The sequence below is a fragment of the Ischnura elegans genome, chromosome 5 (assembly GCF_921293095.1).
Source record: "Ischnura elegans chromosome 5, ioIscEleg1.1, whole genome shotgun sequence".
Taxonomy (NCBI): domain Eukaryota; kingdom Metazoa; phylum Arthropoda; class Insecta; order Odonata; family Coenagrionidae; genus Ischnura; species Ischnura elegans.
This window is the reverse complement of record NC_060250.1, coordinates 76,738,742-76,764,721: the sequence shown is the minus strand read 5'-3', so window position 1 is coordinate 76,764,721 and position 25,980 is coordinate 76,738,742. Positions and strand designations below refer to the sequence as shown.

Genomic DNA, 25,980 nt, shown 5'->3' with positions numbered 1-25,980 from the left:
ATGTATTTTGTGGAAACGGCTTTATGCCATGACGGTATCCTGTTCCCACTCGTGCGAGTAATTTTAGCGTTCGTGACTTCGCGTTTCAAAACAAATATTTTCGCTTATTTTTGAAGAGAAATGTTTCACCCTGAAGAAGCGATATCCTTCGAGGTGAAAAAGGAAAGTTATCGTGCACAGAATTTAGATAATTCAATCCTTATATTTTTAAGAGTAAGTATACATTTTCAAGGCATTTTAGATGTATATGTCGCCATTTTTCTGTAACTTACGTGATTTGACTTCATTTACTTGATCAGAAACCATCTCAAAATGGGTGATATTACGCAGTCGTATTGTTGATACTCGCTCCAACCTCTCGTGTAATTAAGCTCAAAAATGAATTACATCAGACAATAATAATCGCACATTTTCGTCCAACCTTAATTATGTAATGTCCTTAAAAATCCAGAGTATTAAATAAAATGTCGAAAATGTTGGATACCCAAGAAATACCATTTTCGTGGTAACTGCAAAGTGCACCCAAAAATGTTTGCGTTGCCTTATCTCAGTAACTATGGAGTTTCGACCCCATATTTATGAACAAAAAAATGCTTAAAATTATCTCTCCTACCACCTCCTAAAGTATGGAGGATTTCTAATGAAACGCACTTTATAATCTTCCATCATTATAAATGGAATCCAGAATTGAGAAAATGTGTATTTAATCAAATACAAAGGAAGGAAGGAAAACTCATTTGAATAGTTGGTACTAACTCTTGAAAAGGTAAATTTACTTTGAACTTGGAGACATTCGTTAACTCTCTCAGAATGCGTTCCCTACGCGCTGTAACTTTGCTCGGCATTTACTGCTATGGCTAGAATACCGGAGGAAGAATATGGGATGTAATTATGACACCTCAGCCTCATTTGTATGCTGTACAGATGACAGGAAAAATTACATCGGAGAAATTTGCTCATAAAACCTGGAGTTTCTAGAATACTGTGAATAGGAACGGAGGCGAAATCGTCCGCAATGAAGCTGTGCATTTAAAATTCATGAGAGAGTCTTCACCTTCATAATGCCTTTTTATGCGCGTAAAATTGCTTGACGCCTACCTTCCGGCGTTTTTATATTTCCTACTAAGCTTCTTGCGAGTTCGCTGTCGGATTCAAGTGGGAAGAAGACTAGGTTTGTATTTCCAGTGCCATTTATCTCTTGATTTTCTTGATTTTTTCTTGGTTTTTATCGTATCCTTAATAATACGCTGACATTATCTTGGAATGATTTATGCTAAATTCACTAACTCATTTTTAAGCATGTGATATTCCATTTTAAGTATTCTTGGAAGAATATCTATTGCTTGTACCTCTTCCTTTATGAAAAAAGCTCCCGGATTTCGATGAATAATTATCTAATAATAAAAGCCATTAATTTACGCATGATCATGATTAATCATCGGAACCCGGGTCGCTTCATTTAAAATAAAGAAAAATTATGATTTTCGTTCTTGAGAATCATGAAATATGTGGTACAGTCCCTATTATTAGAATGAGCTTGTTCAGTATTCATTTTGTAAGCATTCATGCCTCCACAGTGAACATGATGATCACCCGTATCTATGAATTAAAGAGGCATTTCCATTTTCACAATAATCGATGTAAAAATCTAGTATGAAGTGTGTTTTTTACGTGGAAAAAATTAGGGATTGAAACATTTATGCATCTTTGGCGTAGTTAAATACTATCATGTAAATTAATAATCATTTTAGCCATCTGCCACGTGGTATGTAGATTTTTTTTAAGGAAACCTGGCTTCATTTAAGCGAGTTTAACGGAATACTAATCTTGTGAGAAGGGTGCTAAATTTATGAAAAAATTCGTTCAATATTGTCTGTAAAAGTAAATTTTTGTGTTTTACTCAAATCTATGCCGAACGAACTCTATTTCACTCTTATTAAGTCAATATTTTAAAATGCCTCCTTCAGTCATTTTTTTGTATTGTATATAATTCCTCTTATTGTGCTTAGTGGCTGAAGATGTTAACATACTAAATTAAGGTCTCAATGCATGACTATTCAATCTATGGAGTAGAGATGCAGCTCGCATGGAGACGTTAGATAAATTTAAGCACCTGGGAATCATAAGAACCTTGGTGAGCACCCAAGAAATATTTGTCTCAGAGCCCTGAAGCCAGAACCCTGAAGAAGCTGAGATTCGTAAAGCGCACTGCGGGAAGTCCTCGGGCGAAAAAAGAAAGAGAGGTTCTGCTTTGCACTCGCCAGGCTATACCTTGAAACGCAGCATGCAAATGGTATTCGGCGAAGAATGATTTAATCCGTGAACTCTCGGCGCGATTCCTGAAAAAGTGCTAATAGTGAACATAATTAGCCACACAGCTTATATGCGGATCAGGTTGGGAGCCTTTAAAGCTGCTAGGCTTAGATTGCCTGATTAATTGAGAATGGATATCTCTAAAGGCCATTTTACACGGGGCACGGAATTGCGCAGGTTAGAGCTGCATTAATTTCTAAAATGGCGTGGAATTGCGCGAATGCATGAACGAAATCAGAACAGGGGCTATTTTGCCATCTCGAATCCACGCATTCTCGCATGTGTTCTAGCAATTCACCGCTTTACACGACGCAATTTTGATTGCGCCTTCGCACGTACGTCAGATTGTTCAATTCCGTGTACCGTGTAAAACGGCCTTAAGAGCGACTAGGAGAACCTTACCGCATTTCCATTTCCGACAGAAACGCTAAATTCAGAGAGATATTTTTCCGAACGGATAGATATGAGAATTCGTTTTCCCCCACTCGATAAAATACTGAAATAAGGTGCAGTTTCGTCGGAACATTTTATTTCTATGCGTAAACGGCTCGTGTCCTAGCTCCCCGCCACTCCCATATTGAGGCGGCTTGCGGGGGTAGTATGTAGATGTAGATGAAGCCTATCGATAGGCGGCCTAGCGGGGTATTATGTAGATGTAAATGAATGATAGTATGCAGATGTGGATGAAGCCCATCAAAATAATAATAATAATAATACGTCTTTATTGGGCGAGATTGGGACTAGAATGTCCCATCTTCCATCTAACCCCTCGTCAAACATTAAATATATGCAGTTAAATACATTGTCAAGTTGCTCATGAAATTACATGCAGAGAAATTACATAAAAATAAGTGGAAGTTCCATTTTCAATCAACAATTAGCATTATAATTTAACAAAGTTACTATTGACCAAGTGTAAAAAGATGTTAGTGAACGTGGGAAAAACCTAAGGATATTGACTGTCGTCCTTATTGGAAAAAACCCACTGCAGGAAAACGCCCACACAAGAAGGGGGGCGTGAAAAACCTGCGAAAACCTACAGAGAAAGCTAATGTAAACCTGAGTATACAAATACAATGAATTACATGGAAAATTTCATGGAAAATTTCACCCAGTACCTGTAAAGAAAAGGGAAATTAGATGAAGCCGGATGAGATAATTGATGAATCTTTCGTACTGTTCCCGTGATGTCACATGTCTCGCTGTTGTTCTCGAAGAAGTTTTACGTGTAGTGCCTTTTTGAAGGAGGCGAGTGATGATGATTTACGTAGTGGTAGGTCAATATTGTTCCATTCGCGGCATGCAGTAACAATGAATGATTTGTTGAATCTGACTGTCCGGTGGTGAGGTATAACGAGTTTTTCATTTCCCCTCGTATTTGAGTCGTGTATTCTACTAATAGTCTGTAGATGTAAAAGAATGCGTGAAACGGTAGAGGAATTAGTTTATATAACCCGTTTTTTCCGTAATTAGGACAAGAATGAAAAAATGTCGGTGACTCTGTTTTCGTTGGAACGTCTTTCAAGGATCAAACTGTCTTGACGGCTTCTTCCTCGCCCCCACCTTCCCTCTCCCATGTCGTTTAAAGCGTGGTCCTTTTGTCCCTTTGCCCTTCCAACCGTACCACTTCCCATTCCAACCCTTGTGGTATTATTAGGGCGCGCCTTAGGCAATCTTCCTATTTATTTTTTTTTATAGTTCCCTGGGGACTGCTACACAGGCGGGGAAAGGAAGAACCAAGAGGGGAGGGGTGAGAAGAAAAAAAACTAAAAAATCAAATGAGGTGTGCTACGCCCACGAAATGGTTGATGATCAGGCGGGGGTGTCCCCCGTCCTCCCGAAAAAAAAATCGGAGGGGGGAGGGGTGTCGTTTCTTGCCCTCTGAACGGAACTGTTTCTTCTCCGCCCATAGGGTGTGGGTACAGTAGCTTTGTGGAATGGCGCGACGCGCCCAGGTTTGTCGTATCCACCTTTGCCGTGATAGATTGGATGAAAGAATCGAAGTAATCCTCCTTCAGGTACTGAAAAGCGGGATACAGGATAGAACGGAGGACGAAAAGAGACTGTTTTCAATAAGGGTCACCACATCCAATCGACCGGTATTTTTTGTCACGTTGTGCCTTTAAATCTTAGACTATACGGTAGAAAGTTTCTGGGTATCTAAAGTAGACTCTTGTCGACATTTGAATGTATCTCAAAAAAATCTGAAAACATTACCTTTTCATTTTGCGGTATGTATTTTTTACGCATGGAAAAAAGAGGAAAATGGTGCATTCTAAATTGGTGCGGGGAAGGACAGAAGGCCTTTTTGAGAAAAGATTTCAAAGACATTCTTAATTTTATTTATTACTTATTTTTATTTTATTGATCTCAGTTATCCCCAAAAACAGCACAATGAGGCCTTAACACCGGGGGTCTCACAACCGACTAAAATAGACGATCACACACATCCATTCCATAGATAGGGGCAAAATATCCACGTGGGACCCGAACTCGCGGCCTTCCGTATGGTAGTAGAGGAGTTATCCTTGCTGCCACCAAAGCCGACACGCTGTAAAATAAGGCAAAGAATAATTCCTCATCACAAAAAGACAAAACACGATCGGTTGAGATAGAGAGATACTTCCTTTTAATGGACCCTCATACCATTTATTATTATAATACCATTTAAGGCAGGTTTACGTGTACCTAACAATTTACTAATCATCCCTGACGGATCCCCTTTGCGCTTAGAAATTTTCTCTTTATCCCAGTATTACTCAATGTTGCGTCCAGGTAGCATCAAAAATATGTACATTTTCAGCCACATTCAGGAAATATTTAAACTACATGTTCTTTTGTGCGGTAAAGTCTAATGGCGAAATATGTAGCTCACAATAATTATGATTTAGTAGAAAATGCTCACATGTTTAAAATGGGAAGTCATGAAATGTATTTTATCAAAGTAGGTTAGAAATGGTTGATTCATCACAAATTTTTTACCCTTCATTGATTTATTTTCTCCTCTTTTCCATCTTAGAATGCATTCTTCCCTTGCCCACTTTTTCGTCATCAGGCGATAAGTGTAAGGCGTTTTGTGCTATCTCAATTTTTTTTTGCAAATTTTTTCGACGCAAAATTTGAATTTTGGAGAGGCCCGTTGTGGGAATCCTAGGGTTATCTTGGATCACGAAAATTAAGGTTTCCTTTGTCACTTTGAGGCTACTCAAAAGGAAATGAAGCTGTGGGCTCCAAAACACCAAATCCATTCAGCAAAGCTTTGTGAAAAAAGAAACTATTTTTCTCTGCGTTATGGAAGTTACTTCAGCGATCTCATCGACTTTTTTGCGCTTATATATATAGGTTACTGTATGTTTTATTACTAATAGAAACAAATCGAATAAACGGCTTGACTATCTGCGAGAATATAAATGAAAACTTTAAGCTCCAATTTCCTAGCAAGTGCCAATTTGGAAGTAATTGCTTGGTGGTGAAGTATTATCTTTCGCATACGCTATCTACTCATTTTCGTGTGGATTTATACTCAGTTCCTGCCCTTATGCCCATTTGAACATCCTTTATAAAATTTGACTCCAATATTTCTCAGAAAGAGGTACGCTTCTTTTGTATAGGGATCGATTGACGGATGTTTATTGTGCGCGCGAAGGGAATGCACAAAAAAATATGCTGGCGTGCTTTATTTTGCCATCGATCGTTTGATGTTCTTTACAATGTCAGGGGCGTTCTTTAAACGGATGTTTGCTGAACTTTTTTCGCAGCACGCGGGAAGCATTTTCCGGGATGCCGGAAATAAAACAGATACGTCTTGGTTAGCCGTGCCTCCTGTATTTTATATTAAAAATTCCCTTCAAACGATAGAAATCTAGTGTCATAATATTGATTGAAAATGGGAAATAAATGGGAAAGATACTTCAATCATGATTTCGAACTTTCTTGGTCCTTTCATAATCTAAAATTGAAACTGTATTCACAGTGTTGAGTTTTCCTATTACAATCGGAGTATCATTATATATTTTTATTTTCTACCGTTATTTTGTAATAAATACCGTCAAGGCGAAGGAATTTTGCCTTTGCGAAGTTCACGAACTTAATGCTCTTCTTTTGAGGTTATTCCGGTACTGTGTATCTACAAGGTTTTCTAAAAATATATCTGTGATTTTTTTCCTTTCCTTCCTCTGTTCTCTATTTTCGTTTTCATTAATTTCTTCTACCATTAATAGTCTTTCATATTTTTAGATGCATTAATGTAGATACAAATAATTTTTTATAACGAAATGTTTATTTCTCGAAATTAAACCGATACTTGAATCTTGTAAATGGTGGAAGGGCTCCATATTATCAATAAAAGACACTTAGTACTTCCTCAATGTATTTAAAACATTCTGACCGGTTTCGGCTGTTATACAATTATCAATAATTATATTCTCTGTACTTGATAATGGTGTAATAGTCGAAACCGGTCATCATTTAAAAAATATATTGTGTAAGTAACAAAGCCTCTTTTATTGACAATACGTTTATTTCTCTTTTTGACCGCTTTGATTCACTCATTTGAACCAAGGTAATCCAGGGTGTACCTTCCTCATCACCCAGGTTTCGGCACGTAACTCCATTTTCAAGGCCATTAAATTCTTGAAAATGACCATGAAAAAGGCATTATGTGCCTGTATGGGTAGTTGAAATGAATAAGAATGGTTGAAGACATGTACTTTTCATTATGTTAATTATCAAAGATTTCCGTCGAATTACGCCGGAAACAGTATCGTGTAAACAATGCGAAGGTCTCCTGGGCATCGAGAGATTTGAGGTATCATGTTCTGTTGCATTTGTTATGGGGGATGCGGTAGTGAAGGGGTCGCTAGGGTGTCTTTTTTGAGGGATCGAGGGAATGGGTTAAGAGATGGTGATGATCCTTGGTACGGAAATACCCTCTCGTTCCTCTCTCTTGGCGTCGAGGGGTCTGTCTCCTTTACTTCCTCTCTGCCCTCTCAAGAAGAGAGATGAAGCAATGGAGCAGGATACATTTACTCATCCCGTTCCCATGAATCATAATTTCTCGCGCTCCTGTTCCGTCTGAGGCCGCTCAAAAGGCGATTGTACTAACTGTTATAAAGGGCTGGTTGAAAATACCTATAGGCACATATTTGTGATTATTTTTTAGTTTTTGAATTATTTGGATGTACTTATTGTACTACTTGTAATAGAGTATTTTTTCCCTGAAATATGCTGTGGTATTTTATGATTCAAATACGTTTCAAAATAATTTATGCATAAGAAGGATAAAATGACGGAACCAGTAAACGGTAATTCGAGTGAGTCCTAATTACCTTCACGTTTCCCATTGTTTCGGAGAAAAGATGGTGTGAAACATTGGTGACTCTATGAAGGAGCATATCTACATTATCAGAGTACGTCGTTACTGAAATATTCAATGGTATCTTATGAGTTGAATGCGCTTTAAAGCGATTAATGGATTAACAGGGTAAAATGACGGTAGCAAAAGGTAATTCAAACTATTCAAATCATCTTGACGTTTTCCATTATTTGGGAAAAAATTGTGAAACATTCGTGGAGCGTGGCATAATCCGGAGAATGTATTCCGCTAATATTTATTTATTTAATCCAGTCCAAAAACAGCACGAGGCCAATTACAGAGGACTCACAATAAAAGAAGAAACGATTTAATAATATTAAGCAACGTAAGCAATTATGAACAAAAAATATTCGACAGTATTTACAAATAAATAACTGCGTTACGAAATGCGTTACTGCGTTAATAATTGCGTTACGAAAAAATACTTGCCTCTTAATTTTATTTATTCAAGGGAGAGGGGCATACTAGGCGGTGCGTGGCTACTAGTGCGTTGATATATTTTAACCCTTTGCGATCCAACGTCGAGGCTAGCTCGACAGGCCTGGTTCAAACATCAGCTCCAACGTTGAGCTCAACATCACCAGTTAATATAAGGGGATTATACAAGGGCAATGTTTCGAGAGATGTCGCACATAAATAATTTTTAAATAATAAACTCTTTCATTGAACCTATAGCATAATATTACAGTCAGTGGAAGTTTACCTTAAACAACAAAATAGAACTTTTAAAAGGCACCAATGGATCCTGCCAATAATTCATATTTTTCTAAAATTTCATTTGGAACAGACTATTTTAATTGAAAAAAATGGACCTCAAAGGTTTAATGCCTTTCGCATGCTACCTTATCCAGCTGAAATGGATTGTCGTGTCCTTAGTTTTCCTTGGGATCATTACCCGCTTATGAGTGTGGAATGTTTTGATCGCAGTGCCAGGCTGGAGTCATTCTATTTTTGGCCCAAAGAGAGGTTTGGGAAGACGTTGCACTTCGGTTGACACCCCTGAATGAGTCGACGGATGCAAGTAATGAAAATATACTGTTTGTCGAAATTCAGCTACAACTACGATGTACCGTGGAAGCCACCACCAGGGTGTGTGGCACGGGGTGATTTCATGCATACAGCACATATCTTAGCCTTAATCAGGCACGCGCTCGTACATCGGACACAGGCCAAGCACATAGGACAACGTTATACAGTCAGACCAGAACGTAGAAGAGTGCTAACGTCGCGAACATCCTACAATTCAAGTAAAACTATTAGTTAACAGTAGAAAACGAAGAGTCAGCGTAGTAAGTGATTCATGCATGTGATATAACATTCCAAGAAATGCATCCAGATGTTTATACCTAAACTCTTCTCGGGATACCGCGCGGGTAAGATTTTGTGAGAGCGCCGACGTTTCGGGAACAGTAGCCGTGAGAATGAGCAGGGGCGCAGCTAGGGAGGGGGTTTAGGCGCAACTAATACTGTGGGGTGTGGGGGTATTGCATACCCGCCAGGGTAAGTGGGAGTTGCGGTGGCCTTCCTCCAGAAAATTTTAAGATTAATGGTTCAAAATGGCGAGTTTTACGGTTTTCTGAGGGATATTTGATTAATCCTAACACTATTCTATAAGTAATATTAATCCATTAAGTAAAATGGATTAAACGTAAAAATTTCTCTGAGCTCTGGGGGGGGGGGTTTATCCCCCAAAACCCCCCCTCGCTGCGCCACTGAGAATGAGTAATGAGTCGGAACTCGAAACGTCGGCGCTCTTATAAAATCTTACCCGCGTGGTATCCCGAGACGAGTTTATACATATTGTTCGCCGGGGAAATGTAAAATATTGCATCTAGATAACTAGACTCAAAAAATCACCGATGGCGGCGCTGATGGTGTTGACGTAATTTGTAAATATGGCCGACGCAACGAGGATAGGATAATGATGATGACATTGATGTAATAGCATCATTCGTCGAGCCTCTGCGAAAAATGAAATAGAAAATGTCAAGGAAGATTTTGGTTTTCAGAAGGCATTTCGATTCCTAGGGGCAACGACAAATAGCAATAAAGATTCAGGAAGTTAGTAATAGGGTGGTTTCCTATTATTTTTTTATTGCCTAAATCGAAAGATTATTACTCCTGGAGTACGTATTTCACGCTTTTAGATTTTTAAATGACGATATCTATTTTTCGCGATTAAATGAAAAGTGAAAAATTTCAAGCGCGCGAAAACGCGACGCGTAAGTATGAATGCCGGGAAATCTCTCCGTGTGAAGTACTTCTGGTTCCCGCTGCCGCCCTGTGAGGTGACCTTGATCGAGGCTCTGAGCGCTGATAGGACGCAGGATGCTAGCGGGTAGCTGAGTACCTTGCCGGCTGGTAGCGCTTGGCTTAAAAAAGGTTTATTAATACGTTATCAAACGAAGAAAACTTTCCGACCTAAGCCAGTTTTAATAGGTGATTATTAAGACATTTTTCCCTGAGCTCTGTGCGTCATGCATGCATTGGTAACCTCAGACGATGTATAACTCCTATCCTCTCGTGTAGAAACTAGGTCCCTGTGACGTCACGTGGAGTGGAATCGCATGGGCGCCAATCTGGCCTTTTTCAAATGAGGATAAAATTTGACCCTTGCCATTCGTATAAACCGGTATTTCAAAAACCAAATAATTTGTGTATTATGAATACACTAATGGTGGGTAACGAATCGCAATCAATGCCTTTCGTTTTCTTTGATGAAGGAAACTACCCTATTATGGCTGACATATCCGCTACTAGCTCGTGGCGATTACTCTAAGGGTTCCTAATGACCATAAATGCATGACTCAAATAAAAAAACACTATTCTCAGCAGAGTAGAAAGAAGAAGTGTAATGCGTTGGTTACCTAAAACGCCTGAAACCTACTAAGCGCAATCACGGTAAATGATTAATTGTAGCAATGATTGGCAACTAAAAGGCATTATCAAATAAATATGGATGCATAAAATATATTACTTGAGACATTTTGATAGCTTAATTCTAACAATAATAACGAACGAAACAAAAAAGTACTCACAGTGCCAATGATTTGTCAAAGTGGTTTACTAAGGTACGAGGGTCATCCAGAAAATAAGTTCCGTTTTTCTTTTTTAAATCGAGTTTTTATTGAAAAAAATTCAAACTTGCAGGAAACGTTTTTGACAATATGTACTATTTTTCCGCATAATCTCCAGAGACCTCAATACACTTCGAATACCGAGAAATCAGCTTTGAAATCCCCTCCTCATAGAAGCTTCCCGCCACCACCTTGGTCCAGTTGGTGATTGCTTCTTTCACTTCCTCGTCACTTGTGAAACGTTCTCCGGCTAATCCCTACTTCATTTTGGTGAACAGATGAAAGTCTGAAGGGGCCAAGTCGGGACTGTAAGGTGGATGGGTCAGAACATCCCAACCGAACTGATCCAAAAGTTCCGTAGTGGATCGAGCGACGTGAGGCCATGCGTTGTCGTGGAGAAGGCACACACCAGAGGTCAGCATTCCTCTTCTCTTGCTTTGGATTGCCCGACGAAGCTTCTTCAGAGTCTCACAATACCGGGAGGCGTTAATTGTTTCTCCTTGAGGCAAGAAATCAATCAGGAGGATCCCTTTTTGGTCCCAGAAAATAGAGGCCATGATCTTCCTGGTGGACTTGACAACTTTGAATTTTTTCGCACTTGGGGAGGTGGCGTGTTTCCACTGCATGGATTGTCTTTTGTTCTCTGGGGTATAGTGCGACACCCAGGTTTCATCTCCAGTGACTATGGACTTGAGAAAAGGATCCCCTTCCATTCTGTAGCGGCCCAAAAATTCACGAGCTGCAGCCACTCGTTGTGACTTGTGTTCGGGCGTCAGCTCTCTCGGAACCCATCGGGCGCTAACTTTTCGAAAATCGAGTTTTTCCGAGACAATCTCATGAATGATGGATCGTGAGATCTCAGGGAAACACTCATGGAGTTCGTCCACAGTGGAACGGCGATCTTTGCGTACAGCACTCGACTTTTGCCAAAAGTTCGACCGTGACAACTGAGGGTCTTCCTCTTCCACTTTCGTCCTCAAGTGAATGTCTTCCCGCCTTAAATTCACGAACCCATCTCCTCACCATTGATTCACTCATTACACCCTCTCCATACACAAAAACAAGCTGTTGATGAATTTCAACCGATTTTAAATCACGGACATGAAGAAATTGAATCACTCCGCGCACAACAACTCGATACGGAACAGGCACCTAGGTGGCGGGACGCGACGTCGAGGACTCCATTTCAACGAGTTGCTGTGACTCTGTTTTCAAGGCTACTGAGCCTATCTCCCTCTCATTCTGTTCAGAAGATTCCCCTCTTTTGTACAATGTAGCCACGTTTGTCAAAAAGTGCCTCTGTTGATCTACACACCAAAACGGAACTTATTTTCTGGATGACCCTCGTAATTGCTTTTGTTATCGTCGGAGCTATACTTCCGAATTCGGCCGATAGTGTGCGTCTCATTTATCTATTCTCGAATAGGAGTACCTATTGGACCTATCCGAGTTAATCTATCCTAGAGCTAAATTATTATGTTCACACATTGTTCGCGGAAAAAACGTCTTAAATCCATCGGTAATTGGTCCAAATGGTATTGGTACTTTCATACACCGAGTGGTCTTAAATTTTCCTAGTTCCTGTCGTTGGATGCATTTCAGCTTGGTACTTTATACTTTATGGAAGCGGGATAGTCTAGTGAGTAGAGCGCTTGGCAGATGACCGAAGGCTATCGGGTCCGCGGGTGGTGCCTGTTCGCACCCTGGTTAAATTTTCGGAGAGCAAGGTGACGTAGGGAAAGGAATTGTTTCCCCTAGCATGTTTAAAAATTTATGTCCATGCTATTGGAAAGTATTTACTGGTTTTCAAACTTGTTAAGTGTGCATTTATTTATTCGTCATTGAGATTTCAACCATTCATGATTAATGTTTTATAAAACTAACCTAAAATAACTAGTGACGGGAGAAGTAAGAAAGAAATTATCAGCAGAATAGCCCAGGCGAAGAGAGCATTCCACCAAAAGAGAGACCTGCTTACAGCAGGAAACTTAAGTATGGAAGTAAAGAAACAATTTATAAGAACCTACATCTGGAGTATGCTCCTATACGGAAGTGAGGCATGGACAATGACCGCAGCGGAGAAAGCAAGGATAGAGGCCTTCGAAATGTGGTGCTACAGAAGAATGATGAAAATCAAATGGATCGACAGAGTTAGTAACAAAGAAGTCCTAAGAAGGGAGAAGAGAGAAGAGAAGCCTCATGAAAACCTTAATAAGAAGACGGAACAACCTTATAGGCCACATCCTGAGACATGATGGCCTGATGAAGACAATCGTCGAAGGACAAGTGGAAGGTAAGAATGGAAAAGGAAGACCTCGAACAAAATATATGGAACAAGTGAAGAGAGATGTGAAAGAGAAGAAATACGTAGGTGTGAAAAGATTAGCTGAAAGGAGAATAGAGTGGAGAGCTGCGTCAAACCAATCCTAGAATTGTTGACCAATGATGATGATGATGAACATTAACCTCAGGTCTGTTTGAAATCGAATGCCATATTTGTTGGAGTAAATGATTTATCATTATTCATGTTCTACTTATTTAGTTATTTAATTATTATCTCATGTTCTACCCTAAATGTTGTGATGGGTATATGTGAATACTTAGGTTTTCTTGCTATGATTGATTGAGTTAACTTCAAGATTTCTTTTCTATGCCCTGATGTGTTAGTTGTGCTGAATTCCATTCGGAAATATTTGATATATTTTGAACAAGTTTATTTTGTGATCTCTTTTGTATGTAATATTCATCTTATGTTCTTAATGGACATTTGTCCAAGAACAATAAATATTATTATTATTATCCTGAATACATGTTATTATCAAGCCTGTGGTTTGGCCCTTGAGCTCTACCCTCACCTATCAAAACTAACGTACGGGTTGAATGATTGGATGTGAGTGGATTTTAGGGTCATCAAGAAACGTGATCAAAAAGAAATGGGCTCCTTAACCCGCCCTATCCAGGATAACAATTTCCTCATGCATGAAATTAGAAGTTCGTAGTGAAACAATCCCACGGATTGGAAGATCTCTACCTTGGGTAAGAATTTAGCGATACTACAATAAATGAGGCCCATATATGAGCGCATAAATTTTGGCTAATTTTAACTTAAATCTACAGTGACCTTAATCTTGTTTTAGAGTATGTATTAGTATGAATTAGAGTATATATTTTTGAGTAAATATTGAATGCGGTGAAGAAAAATCGGCAGAACAGAAAATGCCAAATGCCAGTTGTGTTTGTAGCTATTTATACCGTCTATTATGTATGCATTAGAGTTAATTCATAATTTTTTCACACGGAACATCTCTCCTTCATCGGTTACGCCACTGGCGCCGAGCGAAAGCTATCATTCATTCGCGCAGCCTGGTAGTCACGATACACGACCAGCGACCAAATGGCAATCCGCCCAAGATTACAAAGGTCTCTGTTTTAAAGCGACTGTGAAAGACTCACGTCAGCATCAAAGGGGGCGTAGCTCAGATGGTAGAGCGCTCGCTTAGCATGCGAGAGGTACCGGGATCGATACCCGGCGCCTCCATATTTTGCTTCATGTATTTTTTCCGGAGTGGTTTTTTGACCATTTAGCTGTCGTGCCTCTTTAGTGTGCCGCACTTTCTTCTGTTCTTCATAATAGAAATTTATTCTTTCTATAAAATGTAAAAAGAGAGGAAATAGGTGGATTCCTGTGAGATTTATGTAGAACACGTTTCCTGCCCCAAATGGCCTAATTATAATCTTGTTTGAAATACTTGTTCACTCTGCCATAATCTAACCAATCATCATCGACCACCGACTTGGACGCTTAAATAGCATATCGTTTTGCCGTCTTTGCTGTTATTTGTGTCTATTGATATTTATTGCTTATTGAACCTGACTAGTTATTGATCATATCGTTTTCTCTTCATTTTGCCGAAGTTACTGGATTTGCTGGTCTCTCTGTTTGTACTGCTATTAAAAAATTCTTTTGAGGCCGTTTTAAGCTTTGAGTTAATCCATTTGAATTCGATATTAAGATCCAACAATACGTATGTATTTTTTTCTATTGCTACGTTTTCTCTCTCTATAGGTAAGTACCAGAAGTGTTGTGCTCCAAAAATTGGTCACAGTGTCTTGGTTTTCCTGGTGGGTGAGTGATAATTTCTCAATTAGCCTCGGTAGCGGCGGGGTAAAGTCCTTGCCTGCCACTCTTGCCTTTAATCAGGGGTCGCGTATTTGAGTCCCGTTTGGGTTGGATATCCATATCAAGGGCGCGGATTTTAATGATTTAATGATAAACCCGATGTAAATGACCAACGGTGTTATTTTCGGTGGTACAGGAATAAATAAAAAGAATAAGTAGAATACACTTGCCATATAAGTAATGCTATTGCAACAACAAAATGCATGCAAATCCATAGGTTATACAATAATATACGAACGCCTTTTTCATCGACATAGAGTTGAATAAATAGATTATTTCGAGATCGATGTGATGAAATATTGACTTATAAAAAGAAATGTGTTTTGCGTCAATTTCGACTTATTCGGAAGAATAAAAGTTTTATTGACGAAAGTATTTATTCTTTTCTTTAACCCTTCTGTGACCGTGAGGGGTAATTCAGTTATCCCACATTACGTTAATGTAGTATACCTTTTTATATTGCCCATTTGATATTTTTCTATTTGAGCTCAACCACTTTGTCGCTATTTAGGCGACGAATCATTTAATTTTTTCTCGAAAACATCAATTTTTATTGGGTGGGGTAACTGACAAAGTTAACCCCCACAGCTGTTGGCAGGAAGAAAAAAACTTTGTTTGTTATAGTAGGATTGCAGGGATAATAGTTGAATGTAATAAATTGAAATGTATTATAACTTCAATAACGCTAGTATTCTACACGATGGCACCTTTTGTACTTGTTTTTTCGTGGCATGTCAGTCAATGTACGGTTACAATAGTAAAATATGAAAGGTTCCTGCCATTTCGTACAAAATCAATGTAAAAACCTAGCCTACATCGTAGTATATAATTGATGTACAAATGCAGTAAAAATTATGCTAAACGAAATATGATATCATTAAAAAGAGAGCCATGGTGTTGAATTACAGGAAAGACTGAAATATAACTCAAAATATATGCAATATAAATGGGGTACCTGAGATGCAAAACACAGTCGATTGCGTAAGTTTTCTAGGCACAGTCACGGTGCACAGTGGGCTGAAATCGAAAAAAGCTGGCCAAAAATCGCTGTAGTCTTAAGTACTGCTAAATGAGTGAAACTTTTTCGAATCTGTTATTGTATAAACACAATGAAACTTATTTAGAATGATTTAGTCCAGAAAATTGTTTAGGAGGTCAGTAAAATTTTAAAATAGGGGAAAGTTATGCGGGAACCGTAGTTACCAGGGGCAAGTCGAAAATTTTGATATGGGAATATCAAGGGAAAAACAGAAATCTTCCATATTCAACTATGTTTAGGCTATCCAGTAACTTCTCATAAGATATTTGATGATTGAAAATTGCTATTTAGTCTTTTAAACCTGAAATTTTGGTCATTGAAGAGTAATAATAAAAATGAAAACCATTGACAAATATTTGTATTGAAAATTTCTCAAAACAAAGGTGTGTTACATTTAATTCTATTCTGAGCCAGAGGATAAAAACTCCTCATATTCTAAAATATTTTCGCTATTCACCAGAAGATTTTTTATCTTCTCTGGTAATTTTTTTAATTTACGGGGAATCCACGCAAAACAAAAATGAAAGTATCTGACGTAAGCCGAAGTCTATGGAAAAGGTCATAGTTTGTGGCCATTATAGAAACTTTTCTGGTGTGTTTTTCGCGAATTCCATGGAAGTTGCTACACTTGATTCCTCCAGTAAAGTAGAACTTCGCAGTTTTATCACTTTTCTAGGTTTAGACCTTCCACTTGCAGTGTCGAAATGCTGTGGCGGTCTTCCACGAGGAGTGCTTTCAGTTTAACCTAAAACAATGATAAATTACGAAATAATTACCATTCACGAACTAAGGCAACAAGGTATGAAATACACGCGCAGTTGTAAATGCGTGCAGTACATATTATCATTTATCCGTAAACATTAGCATTCACCTGAAGGAGACGAACATGGGAGATACTTTAACACACTGTCAGGAAGATTTATTGGCTGTTTTAACCAAATATGATTCAACTTCAGAAATCTACTATTCACTCTGGTGCACGCATCCCACTTTCGAAAGTATTGATGAAAAAACACTTTTTGAATGAGGGCCGCAAGCAAAGTTTTTAAATTCTCATGTCCTCCCAAAAAAGTTTTTATTGTAAAAACTCCAGTACTAACGATTTCTTCTGCTTGATGGTCCCCCTTCTATTTACCAATATCAAACTATGTAAATCTCTGCGAGTCACTAATGGTGTATCCGTAACTGGGGAACCAAACTGTAAACGACCTTTGGCACACACTTCAGCAAGAAATACTGATGTGAGACTGATGCTGAGTACTCGGCTAGAAATGAGCGTGCTAATCGCATGGACTGCATGTTTTGGGAAAACCTAATTTGTAGAATGGAAACACTTGCACGTGTTCAAAGTAAAAGAACAAATCTGGGTGCATAGGGGTAGCCGCCGAGGACAAAGGGCTTGGAGAGCGCGCGAACCGTTAGGTTTTTTACCATCCGCACGCGGATCCAGCGGAAAGACCCAGGGGTATAATCGTCAGAAGAGGGTACAAACCATAAATAACAGCAAATAACAAGTAGTTTAGTACAATGCACTCGCAATTAAGGGAAAATCTAGTCTCTCAAACGGACTACGACGCATGTCATCCTAAGTTCCCGAGAGCATACGCCGTGTATTGCGGGTCATGGGGCGCGACAACCGCCCGACATCATTTTGCTTTACCACGAAAAAATCAGAGGGGAGCAAGTTGGAGCAAGATTTTTCTTTTCCGACTAATAATATGGACTTCAGTCTAACTCCTGGTGTAAATATCTTAGGAGCGGCAAGCGGCGGTAACTACTTTTATCCTAGATTAGGTAAAAAATTAACGAAAAACAGTGATATTTTTAACAAATCATAAAGTTAATAAATAACAATTGACTAAAACAAAAGTTAGCTCTTAATTAACTAAAAGAGTGGTACTATCAATAAATATCCTCAAAAATTCCGAATTATTAACTGTTTTCCATTGCATGGGGAACAAACGTTGAACTTTTACGCATAAATCGCGCGCTCACGATTTCATAGATTTTTATTGATTTTTGGCGAGCTATAAAAATTAAACAAAAATTTTTGACAGAAAATCAGCTTCAGTTTTACATGCCCTGGATCTTCTAAAATGATAATATATTATTCCCGGTTCGAAATGAAAAAGTCGATATTTTGATTTTTGGCCAGCTTTTTTCGATTTCAGCCCAATGTGCGGTGGGGTTAAATGTATTTCTTCGAAACTTTTTTCTGCCGTTTATCTATTTCCTTCGACTTTCAGTTTAGTGAACCCAGTGCCGTATGTCTCATTTTGGCGTTACCAATTCCTTGTATTACTTTAACTTCCCCACTCATCTACTATTTTATGTGTAAGTTTGAAGGGGCTACTGACAGGTGCCCAAATAATTTTGGGGAGACGTAGCGGTGAATTATTAGATGTATTTGAGGGTTTATAAAAACGCCAATTGTTTTCTCACGGAATATCCGTACTCTTGGCACTATTAACTAGAAAAGAAGTACGCCTGACGACATACGTTTTCCACCTGCTTAAGGAACTGGAGGAATGGCGAGATATGTATCGATAATTGTGTGATGTCGTTATATTGAAATTTAGCGAGAAATAAAAAAGAAAGTACGGCACACTAAAAACACTATGACATCTAATTGGTCGAAAACACGTAAAAACATACATAGTAAGTGAAAAATGAAATTGGAGGCGCCGGGTATCGATCCCGGTACCTCTCGCATGCTAAGCGAGCGCTCTACCATCTGAGCTACGCCCCCTGATGTTTTTTAAAGTCTTTTTTTGAGGAATTGGCGTTTCACCTAGGGCTTTCTGTTTCTAATGCAGTACGTCATGTGCATACGTTCATCTTCCATATTCCGCGTATCTCATACATAGATGTGAGAAGGATAGGAGAAATACAGGATACGAAAGAGAGGACATAGTATACATCGTGTCTATCTTAGTGTCTTAGCCAAGAAATGGAATTATCACTCATAGTGGGTAATTCAACTTTCTATGGAGCAGATGCCTAGCTCGCCATCCCTCCTCTCAAGTCCATCAAGGAAGGTATAATCCACTATTACCATGAAGGTACTCGATTAGCCACTGCAGTTGAAAGCTGGGAAAATCAAATTTGGAGGTATAATTTCATATTTTGGTAGCGAAAGTCGTAAACATTAATCAGCCGTTGATTACCGTCTAGTGATGGAAAAATATCGGAAGAAATTGATTTTTCGAGCAATCGATTTTTTATCGAAATGAAAAGCTCGACTTTTCTACAAAAATCGAAATTAAAGCATAGAGGTCGATTAATCGAAATATCTAGAAGGAAATAGTCTTTTCTAGTGCCAAAGAACGTCTGCCATGATACACCTTAAGCTTTCGTGCTGCATCTTGTAGGTTGAAGGCAAGTTTATAATTAATATATCACTTTGCACACACGGTGTTTTTGAACTCATCTGATGGAATGGGTGAGATGTTTTCATACGCCTATCCCCGTGAACTTAACAGCTGTCTTAATTTTTTACTCCGGTTTGCCGCAGCGACATTCCTTCGCATGTCCAGCGTTCGATGAAAAAGTTAACGTAGCCCAGTTCTTTCGTGGCGCCACCGTATTCTGGGGAAGACTTCAGGAATGGCCCCTGTAAGATGACGGGCCTTGAGAGAAGGGAATGCTGGGTCATAAGTTGCATCATGGGTCAGTCTCGCGCGGCCTCGTTTGCGAGTTTTTTTCTCCTATGATACGATTCAAAACAGTTTATTTTCGTTTATATAATTAAAAAAAAGTTTTGCCGGAATAGGCCACAGTAATCAAGGTCAGGAAGAATACAGATAATGTGATAATGTGCACGATTCAATTCTTAAATTTTAAAGTTAACACTTTTTAAGGTTATTTCTGCCGACGTTTCGCCAATTTAATGTGAAATTGAAAAACTAACGTGATTTGACTTCAACTACAGCATTCATTCGCTATCACCCCAAAAAATAGTCTGTTGTGGACTCTTTTTTGAAGGCACCGCGTATATTACATCAGTTATTTTTTGAAAATGAGTTATGTATTGTAGCCAACGTATTTCGCACGGTTATACAGTTATCGACATTAGAACCTGTATAAAAATGGCATTTTCGAAAGCGATTTCTAGAAATATAGCAGGTGTGTGTGTTTCTACCCAGTGGCGGATACTCATAGGGATGCAGGGGGCGGGCGCCCCTTGCCGAAACATTGCAGAACCACAATTGTAAATTTTTTATATCATAAGATAGCTTTGTCTTGTATATGCTTATAATCAGTTTAAATAAAACTATCTTAATCTTTGCATGTAACTTCATTATCTTTTTAGTACGATAAAAGTATAGGTAGCTCAAAATATCTTTTGCGCCCCCCCTTGAGTTTTTTCTGTATCCGTTGCTGCGTCTATCTGTTAGTAGGTTACGGTTAAAATATCACACCAAATGCACGAAGTAAAGCAGAGATCCCAGAAAGCGAGCGTCCAAAATTTCTCATTGCTAAACAGGACATCTATTAAATGGAACCAATTACCCGGAGAGTTGTTTAAACATTTTCCTTGTTAAATACAGGTTTTATAAAAATGAATATAAATGCGCGATTGGTCACTTATGATAATTTCCGAAATTTTAACGGAGATCTAAAAATATTTTATCATGTCTTTATTTCATGATGGTCTCCATATTTATGTTTCGTGCTTTTTATGTTTTACAATTTAACCCTACTAATTTAACCCCAGACAATAGCCAATGGTGACGAATATGTGTATAAATAATATCTTGAAATTTTCAATTCAAATTGTATCAACTTCGTTTCTTAGATCGGCCTCCTCAGAATGACGTCAAAACTATAGTGATATACTGGTCGTGGCAAAATATTATTTCCTTGACACGCTTGGTTATTTCTTGAAGTGTTTTTTAGTGATAAAATAATGCTTTAGTCTTTCTTGTTTTACGAAGAATAATTTACGTTTTTAATGTAAACTTTCATAAGATAAATTTTTAAATGTTATTAAATTAATATTTCTCAGCTAAATCTCTTATCATGGAATAGTTTACGATGTTAAAAGTCGAAGCATCGTTTTTAATAGAACTTGTTATTTTGATTTTGTTCACGTTGGTGTGATATTATTTTCCATTTAATATTACTTATGTATTTTATATTCTAAAAAATTAAAGTATTTTCTTAAAATTTGGATGCCTGGACGTAGATCGGATAGAGAACTATGGTGATGAGTTGCCCCCTCTGTCTGCAGTCAAGAGAAACTCCCTCGCGACATTTGAATTGGAACCAACACTCGCGTCGTTCAAGCAAGTGCAGAGGAAGGCCGCAAGATGGCATCCAGCTAGGCGTAAAGCTGCCAGTGCTACGTGCTGACCGCGGGCATTTAATCGAGGTTCATTTTATTCAGTGGTACCGATGAATTTGATGAAATTGTTTGTTTGAGTTTGGCGAATTCATGACGGATGTCGGCATCAGCATTTTATATAAATTTTCTTGATTTCTCTCCATAGTTGAAACATAAATTAAGAAATTTATATTGGAATAAAAGGCTGTGGGCGTTAACCTCTGACGAAAATTCTTCTCTCCAGAGAAACTGATAGGCAATCAGCGAAGAAGTAGTAAATGGCGAATTGTTTAAGTTACACTATCTGCGATTATATATCTTGGTACTGAAGCTCTTTACCTGTGCCGCCGACGCTGTGAATTAGTTTACGCCGAGACACCAATTCAAAGTCTTCCGAAAATTAGATCGGGAATCTCCCAAACTTTAATCAGTTCTAGGATGTGGAGATGCTAATTTTTAAAATCGTGTTTGTTCACTTCTTACTTCATGGAAATCCTTTTTGGTCACCAGAGACTAATTCGATCCGAGAAGACCTTCGGCCTCTCGAATCGAAAACCCCCCAATCGGCGCACAGGTTTGCTAACAATCAGAGTCCTCTGGATGGCAGTTCTCTATACTACTTTAACTAGAGTTAAAATATGTAGTTTATTAACGGCCATTGAGAGGACTTTGCTTACAATGAATATTATTGTAGAGTTATGCGAGTATAATTTTATTTTTGCGAAGGAAACGAGAAATCATTGTTGGAAAAATAGATCGGCATTCAGCACATGTGTTGCGTGAACTAACTATTCTGCATGACGGATAATGTTTAAATAGGGACCACTTAGCTCTGGTTATGTGAGCGTCGCGTCGCCCTTCCTACTGTACTTAGCGACCATGTTTCCTCATCTCAAAACACCACCTTAGTTTAGCGAATTATCTAGTTGCAGCTGTCAATCAAATTTGCCTCTTTTGTGGATACAATACATTACTTTGTATAGCCCTCGATTTTTATGACTCGGAATTGTCCTGGTTTATGTATTTTACATTCATGCTACTTAAAAAAGGATTAATAAAAGCGAGATTTGGTTAAGTTGTTACCGGTTCAGTCAAAGTTAATAAATCTTTTGGGCGACCATCGAGTTTTTCCTCTCTTGCATCAAATGGCCTGGTTAAGCGATACATTAGCAACTACGAGTTAAATAAAAAGGCTCGAATTAAATAATTAATTTTTTGCTCCAGTCCTATCCTTAGTTTATTATTAACAAATGTAAGAATTCACTATGCTTATTTAATATCGCATTTTTTTATCTAATGTGTTTGACGTGAAACTAACAAGTATGCTGTAAGTGTGCATACTCTATTCAGAGGATTGGTCTAACGTGATATAGGCTGGGAGCCGCTGGAGACGCAGGGGCTGCGCGCTAGGCTTAGATTGTTGGAACAATTGAGAATGGATATCTTTAAGAGCGACCCGGTATAACATAGTATTAGAGCTCCACAATATTTCCAGGTCCGATAGGAGCGATAAATTAAAGGAGATATTTTGCCGAACGGATAGACATGCGAATTCCTTTTTACCCCGAACAATAAGGGACTTTAATAGATACCAGTCGTAATTTCGTTATAGCATTTAGTGTCCAGACACCCCCTGCCACATGCCTTTTAGGCCGCTTGCGGGGTAGTATGTACCTAGATGTAGATATCGAGTACGAAGAAGACAAGGCAACCTTGCTTACACCCAGTCGAGATTGAATCTCCTTCAACTTTTGCGCTTGATGATCGGCGTGGTCATTGACATTCGTCTCTTGTGACAGTTGTTCGCCACGTGGTGCAATCGCACTTCCATAGTCGGGAATCCAGCCTCTCCCCCCAGTCTGTGCGTTGCTTTCTCTCGGTTTTGAATGTCGATTCTCTTCTCGCGGCCAGAGTAGGTCGGCCGTCGAAATATGTATTTGTCCCGGCGAGAATGGGAAAGTGTCGCTTGTGTTACAGCCGTTTCCATGACGACTGAGGTTGAGTTTGTTGCGCCAATTTTTCACAGTGCCAATTCCAGTCGTACCACCTGAGAAGTCAAGGGGACTTCATAATATTCGTGTTTGATCTATTTAAACTTTTGTGTGGTATTAGGAATGTCGTATAGTTATCTCGATCGCCGCATGCTTGTAAAGATATGACGAAAGACTCTTAATAGCTAAATTCTAATTTCCTTGTTCTATTTTTATCGTGTATTCCCTCGAAGTTTTAACGTGTAATTTTCATTCATATGGACTCATTATTCTTTAATGGATAACACTGATATATTGATGCGTTATAGCCGTGTTTGTTTTTGTAAAATCGGTGGTATGCCGTAACTTACGACTGATCTATTTCGAGGCCTTGAATGATTTAATCGGACAATGCAATACTCTCTTCTATCCAAATTTCCAATTATGTTTATCGTTGATATTCTACGATGACGACATAATCAAAATTACCTCAAAATGGTCTGATATTTATGCGTAATATTAAATTTTCCTATTTTGGTTTCATTATTCCTTAAAGTTATAATATCATATTATTGCCATTGCGTTTATTAATGAAATTACGTATTAAATGTAAAATGCATGTAATTCAAACAATATACTAGTCGGATAATGTTATTCAGGATATGAAATATTATTCTTGCAATATGCCTCTATGCCACTTTAACGGAGCCTTCTGACAAGACTTATCGTATTGAAGGACCAAGTTGTATATGCAAACAAAGGCTATTATTATTTTAACTTTCAGCAACCATCACTCTACATATTCCATTGTGTGTATAATAATCTCTATAGAATTTTTCATATGCTTGCTGGAACAGTTTTATCCCTTCGGGAAAAAGAAGGAACACCGCCAATGATTTGCCTTCGGTAGCCACCGACTTTCTCGTGAACTGAACGGGTGGACTACTCTTGTTCCGCTATCGCGGTCGTCACCGTTTTCAGTGTTCCACGCGTTGCATGCGAAATCCGATGACTTCCTGGGATTCCGAGAATTGGACGACAGTCCGCAATTCTCTTCTGAGTTTCTTAGAAATCTCAGCTTACCGCTTCTCTCGTTTTTCTTGAGAAAGGAACTGAAATAGCGTGTGTTAAGGTCCAGCATGTGAGGGTATGGACTTATTTCCTCCCGTCTCGTGCTGTGGTGTAGTGTAAATATGTTTGCAACTAAACGGATGAAAAACCACGATTTAAAACAACTAAATTTGATTATCAGATATAAATTTATTGGTAAAAATTGATCTAATTATGCAAGGTCTTATTCATTAAGATATGTTTTCCTTTAGGGGTCGAACGTCGATGGTAAGACGTCATATATTGTGAATGTTTGTACGACGCTTCACAATTCTGTTTCCAAAAAATCCAAGCTGGAAACAGATTCTTCTCGTCATTTCTTGCGATTTTTTCCGAAAAAATCTCTCCGGTAATTGTATGAGTAATCAAGGATTAATTCTCATTCACGGTCTTAGTTTTGCTTCATTCATCTTCTTACTGTCGACTCCTAAGTCGCAAGTCTGTATATAAAAATCGTTGCTACAAAAATGTGGCAAGAAAGGCCATTTTTTGATAAAACTGTTGTGTGGTTGACGTATGAATCGCTAACTGCAAAAAGGCATCATGTCCAAGTTGGACGATCTAACCTTTTTTTATTTAAGTTGTTGCTAGGTGCTAGGCTAAACTTTTCTTGCTAAAAGGAAACATGTCATGCTAATAACACCGAGAATATGTTTTCATAACATGTTTCCTTTTAGTAGGAAACGTTGAGTCTTGCACCTAGCAACAACACAAAGAAGAAAAAAGAAAAATCGTCCAACTTGGACATGATACCTTTTTTGCTGTTAGCGATTCATATTTTACGTAATTTAAATCCTTTTTTTTATTAAGCGTGAGCTATTTCGGAAAGTTTTTACTTCGTTTCCGTATTCTCTTTAGCAATTTCCTGTGGTATTCAGTTAGATGCAAGCTCATAGTTGTTAGACTTTCTACCACAGAAATTTATTTTTTCACTCCCTTGTACAAGGTTTTATTATTTACTCTTCACAAATGTACATCCAGTTTAATTTAAAATTGACTCGTTAGAGACGTTGAATTATGTTTGGTAAATTTTCATAAATTTAACTTTAATTTTGTGGCTAGATGTAGGGAGGACGTTGAAATATTAAAAGACATCGTAATCACATGGCACAAAATACCGTGACCGTACGAAGTAAAGCCTCACCAGCAAATGTTTGGTACAGAAAATGGGAAGGGTGGTTATGAGTTACATTTCTTGCTGAAGCTGTTGCCTTTGAACTGTCTGATGTTAGTCATTCCATGAATTGAAGCCTGTCTAAATTTGCTTATTCTCCAATGACGTGAATAGATTCCTCAGTTTCATTGCTTGGGATTCTGGCTTTCGTTTCATCTTTCATTTAGGTATCATTGCCGGCAAATAGAAGTATGAGATTAATTGCCGGAGTAATTCATCGATTGCCGGAGCTAGCGTATCTGAAGTACAGAGGGACCTCTGTTCACGGACACCTCTGATTTAAGGACATTCAATTCCACGGAGAAAAGATATGCATTTGAAGAAGTATCGGACCTCTAGTATACGTACTCTCCCACTTATGGACGCACACACTTTTTAGGCACAGTTTTACTCATTAACGGGCATTATTGCCTTGTG

At 38.5% G+C, this 25,980-nt stretch overlaps 1 protein-coding gene and 2 non-coding genes across 4 annotated transcripts in view; 2 read left to right on the top strand and 1 right to left on the bottom strand.

The window, feature by feature from the left end:
* LOC124159088 (leupaxin) overlaps positions 1-25,980 on the top strand; it is a 575,831-nt gene that overhangs the window by 136,835 nt on the left and 413,016 nt on the right. The window lies entirely within an intron of this gene.
* On the top strand, positions 14,230-14,302 carry Trnaa-agc. Its single transcript has one exon. It is a non-coding gene; the product is annotated as a tRNA-Ala (tRNA).
* On the bottom strand, positions 18,660-18,732 carry Trnaa-agc. The gene has a single exon. It is a non-coding gene; the product is annotated as a tRNA-Ala (tRNA).